The sequence below is a fragment of the Podarcis raffonei genome, chromosome 1, assembly GCF_027172205.1.
Source record: "Podarcis raffonei isolate rPodRaf1 chromosome 1, rPodRaf1.pri, whole genome shotgun sequence".
NCBI lineage: Eukaryota > Metazoa > Chordata > Lepidosauria > Squamata > Lacertidae > Podarcis > Podarcis raffonei.
The window spans coordinates 79,772,883-79,779,715 of NC_070602.1; positions in this window are offsets into that span (position 1 = coordinate 79,772,883).

Here is a 6,833-nt window from a genome sequence, read left to right on the forward strand (position 1 = left end):
CAATTACTTCCAGGTTTTCGGCGTTCGCAAACTGAAACATTCAGCTTCCAAGATGCTTGAAAACTGAAGTAGCACTATATCTGTTTTTTAATATATTGTTATTTTGTTTAACTTCCATTCTCATTTAATTACTTTTTAAAACTATTATCTTCTATATGTTTCTAGCCTTCTGATGTTATCTGTGTTGTTTTAATTTATGTACGTCGTCTTGAGTCCTGGTCTGGGAAAAAGGTGGGATATAAGTAAATAAATAAATATAGCAACAAAAATTCTGTTGGCCACAGCAAGCCACTCTTTCTCCATTCCTGAACTATAGGCCAGTTACAAAAATCCCCTTCCTGGGCAACATCCCCTTCCTGGCCCATGATGCGGGGTGAGGCAGTCGCCTCAGGCTGTTGCCCCCTGGTGGTGGATCTGCCTGCTGCCACCAACCCACCATGACACACATGCCCACCCACCCACTGCCACTGCCTCTCTGGTGGGGCATAGCATTTTCATTTTGGCCCAGGACAGCAAAACGTTTCTAGATAAAATTTCTAGACAAATTTCTTTCTTTAGATTCAGTTTTGGAACAGAAACTACTTTCGCTGCCATGTTTTGCCAACAGAGATGGCAGGTAATGTGTCCCTTTCGTTCTTTGACATCTTAGTAGCGTTTATCACTGTGGCATCCACCTGGAGACACTGTCTGAGTTGGGGGTTGGAAATATTGCATGGCAGTGCTTCTGCTGTTACCTAACTGATTCCAGTTAGCCTAGGGCTTGCCGATCAAAAAGCCGCTGGTTCGAATCCCCGCGACGGGGTGAGCTCCCGTTGCTGCTCCTGCCAACCTAGCAGTTCGAAAGCATGTCAAAGTGCAAGTAGATAAATAGGTACTGCTCCGGTGGGAAGGTAAACGGTGTTTCTGTGCACTGCTCTGGTTCGCCAGAAGCGGCTTAGTCATGCTGGCCACATGACGCGGAAGCTGTACGCCGGCTCCCTCGGATGATGCTCCCTCAGATGAGCACCACAACCCCAGTCGTCTGCGACTGGACCTAACGGTCAGGGGTCCCTTTACCTTTAACTGATTCCAGAATGTGTACCTGGAGGCAGTGGCAGACTTTAGGCTCTCTAATTTCAACAGTACTCTATGTGATGCTAAAATTCAGTGTATGCCCCTGCCTCTTGAATTCTGTTCTATAGCACTGTTGTGACACCCCCTGCAGCCCAGTATCAAGTGTAGCCAAACCAGTCAGCTGGAGAATTATCCTTCTACCCCATGGAGATTACTGTGTGGGATTTCAGAGAGCTCTGTTTTGTCCCTCCCCCATCTATTTCATAGTTACTTGAAATCACTGGGAGAGGCCCTCTGGGTGTGTGCAGATGATTTCCAGTTTAGTATCATGATCAGGTGAGGCATTCTGAACCAGTGCCAGGACTTGGCAATAGACTGGATGAGGGCCAATAAAGTAAGACAGAAGAAGTATTGCTGGTTGGAAGCTTGTCTACCCAGTTAGGTGGTGTTCAGCCTGCTTTGAATGGGGGCTCTCTCTCTTAAAGGAGTAGGCTTGTAGCTTGGGGGTACACTTAAATCTGGTATTGTTGCTTGAGGCTCAGGTAGCTCAGAGCACCTTTTATCACATTAGCTATAATTTCCCATTTGCACTGTATGTGGAGCTGCCTTTGAAACTGATCCTGAACAGAGGGGATATGCTGATAGCAGGGTTTGATAAATACAATCATACCATACCAGCACTTTGCCATTTGCACTGGCTCCCTGATAGTTTACAATTCAAATTCAATGTGTTGGATATTTTTTTAAAAAATGTAATGTCCTAAATAGCTTTGAGCCAGGCTACTTGAAGGATTGCCTTCTCACATGCAGAGATTTGTACGCCAGACTGTAACTGTGTAGGACTTGAACATTGTTTCTATATACAGTGGTACCTCGGTTTAAGAACAGTCTGGTTTAAGAATGATTCGGTTTACAAACTCCGCAAAACCAGAAATAGTGTCCCGTTTTGCGAACTTTACCTCGGTCTAAGAATGGAAACCGAATGGTGGAAGGGCACCGGCGGCAGGAGGCCTCATTAGGGAAAGGCCACCTCAGTTTAAGAACGGTTTTGGTTTTAGAACGGACTTCCAGAATAGATTAAGTTCGTAAACCAAGGTACCACTGTATGTTTCTGTTGATTTTTAAAAATTGTTAAATAACTTCAGGATGCTTTACACAAAGCAATGTAAAAACCAAACAAACCTTTCCCCAGAGTCCCTTCTTCAGCAGCTCCCAAGGCAAGCAGTGATCAGGGATAGGACCTTCCTGGTGGTGCCACCCCACTGGTAGAATGCCCTCTCCAGAGACGCTTGCCTGGTGCCCACTCTGTTATCTTTTAGGTGAAGACTTTTTGTTCTACTGGGCTCTTTTAATTCTCTTTTAATTACATCTATTCTCCTTGCTGCTTTCAAAGTGTTTCTAGTTTCTATGTTTGTGCTGCTTGAAGCTGTTTTGATTTGTTTATATTTAATTAGCTTTCATGCATTTTCATCAGGGCTGACCTAACTATGAGGCATGGTGAGGAAACCTCCTCAGGCAGCAGAATCCACAGGGACAGCAGATCCTGATGTAGATCTAGGTCTTCACTTGCCCTTGCTTCCCTGTCAAGGCGAGATGATATTATTGTGGTTCACCTCAGGTGCCAAAGTGTCCTGGGCTAGCCCTGATTTCCATCCTTTAAATGTTGTGTTGTTAATAGTCTGTAAGCCATCCACAGAACCTGGCTATATGGTGGATACAAGTGGATTTTCACTCACACAATGGGACTTCCCTTTCTCCTCTCCCAACCCTCTGCGGAAGATTTTCAAGGCACACAAGGGGACGCAGCTGGAGAGGGAGGGGTAGTTCTGTTGCACATACGGAAGTCCACTGTGCAAATGGAACTGCAGCACTGGCTACAATCCATCAGGTTTATAGAAAAGAAGGAAAAATAAAATTGGAAGTGGTGAATGGGAAAGCAGCATCTTTTCATGAATGCATTTACATGGCCCTCTCTTTCAAAGGGCTAAAACTGGAGCAATTTTCGATTCAAAGAGAGCTGATGATATCCAACTAACTCTTACTCAGAATATACCCATTCACTTCAGTGGGTCTACTCTGACTATGATTAGCATTGGCTATCATCCAACATGTATTTATTAGAGAAACACAAGCAGGTACAGAATGTCACTTTTGCACTCCAAACAGCTAGGCTCTTCAAGCGCCACAATCAGTGCTTCCCTCCTCCTGCTTCTACAAATTATGCTAAACACCCCAAAATTTGAACACATTTTAACAGGCTTAAGTTGGTGGACCACTTAAGTTGGTGGACAAAATGCATTTGGCATTTCTCTTTGTTATACATTCTAGGACAAGTCGTTTAAACCCATTAAACTCACTTGCAAGAGTATGCCCACCCAGGCAGAGGTCCGCAAGCTGCTGTTGCTGGTGGTCTAAGGGAACAGTGTAGAAATTATTTGGAGGATTTCTTGCTGCTCACTCTTGCGGCACTCATACTTTTGTCCCCAAAGCTGCACTGTTGACAGTTAAACTTCATCGCAAGGAACTTAGGCTAGATTTTTAAATTTAAAAAATCTGTAACTGCTCTCACTCAGAACAGCACACACATGAAAACTAATGTGTGTATATTTGCAGTAAAATGTCGTCGTAAATTTTTGGCACTGGCAAACGAGATAAATCTTAACTGCATCTCATTAACTAAATGTTTTTTAATTACCTGCATAATAGTAAGTCTTTGAAAATTCAGGTATTTATTTTCAAAAGGGTGTTTCTTTTCTTATACCAGCTGCAGCTAACAGAGGAAATTATTATACAATAGCTATAGGGTGGCTATTGTATAATGGAAAAATGATAACACATACAGTGATACCTTGGGTTACATACGCTTCAGGTTACAGACTCCGCTAACCCAGAAATATTACCTCGGGTTAAAAACTTTGCTTCAGGATGAGAACAGAAATCTGGCTCCGGCGGTGCCTAAGCAGCAGGAGGCCCCATTAGCTAAAGTGGTGCTTCAGGTTAAGAACAGTTTCAGGTTAAGAACAGACCTCCAGAATGAATTAAGTTCTTAACCCGAGGTACCACTGTATTATATAAGAGAGGTAAATGCTTTATCTGACCGGAGGGACAGGGAAGTTTGTTTGTTTTTCATAGGGTGCAAATTAAGAAAGCAAAATATTTTTGAAAGGTGGTGATAATGATGATTAATTACATTTTCTTTTAAACCTTGAACCCAAACCGATATTACAAGTGAAATCCAATGTCCTTCTCCTCCTTGTACCCCAGCACATCCAAACCTGCTCCAGAGGCTCTAGAAATTTAGATTTCTATCCAGACTAGAGATTTAGGGGGCACAACATGTTTAATTAATGATAACATAAGGATAATATGGCAGATGATCTAGGTGAAAAGGGACAGGCCACATCAATACTGAAATGAATTTATCCAATGTTTTTATTAGCAATTTAGACAACAGAAACAGATGCTGGTAACAAGTTAGGAGGCATCATAAATATAGACCAGGACATAAAAGCTGCTGGACCAGAGGCCAGAACTAAGCCTTGCTTGGAGTGCAGAAAAAGGGGAGAAACATCTTACAAATTTGTATTGGGGCTAAATAAATTATGCTTGGGCACTAATTGGAGACTGAAATTTAAAAGTGTGCAGTGTTTGCATCATTTTTCTTGGAGACCAATATTAGGCAGGTGGTCTCTCTGTCGGAGACTAAGTAGAGAGAGGCAAACAATGAGCTCTTATTCTATCACAGCTACACATAAAAATTGGCAAAGGAAGTACATTGGTTTCAATAGCTCTACACTGAGTGTAACTTGGGCCACATCTGCGCTATATATTTAAAGCAGTATTTTACCACTTTAAAGAGTCATGACTTCCCCTTTGGAGCACAAAGTTTGTTATGGGTGCTGATAGTAGTTAGGAAACTTCTATTCCCCTCATAGAGCTACAGTTTTTAGAGTGGTTTAAAAATCAATTCCTCTAAGCTTCTTTCTATGGAACTCTGAGAATTGACTCCTAACTACTTTCAGCACCCTTAACAAACTACAGTTCCCAGGACTCTTTGGGAGAAGCCAAGATTCTTTAAAGTGGCATGATACTGCTTTAAATATATAGCGCAAATTGGGCTTAACATTGGATATCACCAGTGCTTTTTCTGGGGGTACTCAAGTATACTGGCACCTTTATCCTCCCCCCCCCATGTTAAAAGTGTGGCACTTACTGTAACAACTTCATTATGAGTACTGGCACCTTTTTTTCTTTCAGAAAATCCCTGGATAACACGCAGTGTATTTGTAGCACATATAAGTGAAGTATTGTTGTGAAATGCAAGAAAATATTAATAATGCTGAGGTCAGCTTAAACAAATGAAAGAGATACAGTGGTACCTCAGGTTAAGTATTTAATTCGTTCTGGAGGTCTGTACTTAACCTGAAACTGTTCTTAACCTGAAGCACCACTTTAGCTAATGGGGCCTCCTGCTGCTTAGGCACCGCCGGAGCCCGATTTCTGTTCTCATCCTGAAGCAAAGTTCTTAACTTGAAGCCCTATTTCTGGGTTAGCGGAGTCTGTAACCTGAAGTGTATGTAACCTGAAGCATATGTAACCTGAGGTACCACTGTAATGCAAAAATATGATTCTGTTACAAAAGAAGGTTAGGCTTATTTAATAATAGAGGGCATAGTCCATTTCACAACCAAGCTTTTAGTGTCAGTCTTTATTGCGATAATGTTGGCATACTGAAATATTTATTTTATTTCATACCTTCCATTAACAAAAAGACAGTGAAAATAAAAAGGTCTTTGACTAGCACCAAAAAGGCAACAACACAGGTGGCATGTGAGCTGTCTGTGGAGTGTATTCTGCAACTGAGCACCACCACTGAAAAGGCTCTTTTCTTAGCAGCCATCCAGAGCCCACATCACCTCACACCATTTTGTAGCAATACTTGAAGAAGGAGCTGCTCATCTAGACTATGGGTAGGCAAACTAAGGCCCGGGGGCATCCAGCTCAATCACCTTCTAAATCCAGCCCGCGGATGGTCTGGGAATCATAATAATAATATAATAATTTATTATTTATACCCCGCCCATCTGGCTGGGTTTCCCCAGCCACTCAGAGCGGCTTCCAATAGAACACTAAAATACAATAACCTATTAAACATTAATCATCAGTGTGTTTTTACATGAGTAGAATGTGTGCCACAAGGTATGAGGGACAGTGGACCAGCCCCCTGCTGAAAGTTTGCTGACCCCTGATCTAGACAAACACCTCCCAAAATAATGCACTAGAAAAAAATCTTATAAATCACCCACCCACCCACCCACCCACACACATATATATAATGTAAGCGTCTGAGTCCTTTGTTTCCCAAATTCCAAAGCTCTAGCAGCAGAAAATGAAATAGAAAGGGAAGTGAGAGAGATGAAATAGCTTGGGAGGTGGTATTATAGAATTAATCAGTGGTGCTGTCAGGATTGTGCCTTGGAACCAAAGTCCAGGCCCAGGCCCTGACCCTTACCTGACAACAGCAAATGATGGAGACAGCAACAGTCAAACCCTACACCAGCGTTTGGTCCAGAATAGGCATGCCAGGGCATGGTTAGTCACTGCAACAACCTTTTTTTAAAAGAAGAAGGAGAAGGAGAAGTTTATAGTTAAAGGGAGTGGCTGACAAAGCAGGTGCACGGTTACAAGTATGCATTTCATCATTTCTCCTTCTAAAAATACGTCATCTTTTCTTTTTCTTTTTTTTTACAACAATATACAGTAGCGCTTATTTACCATCA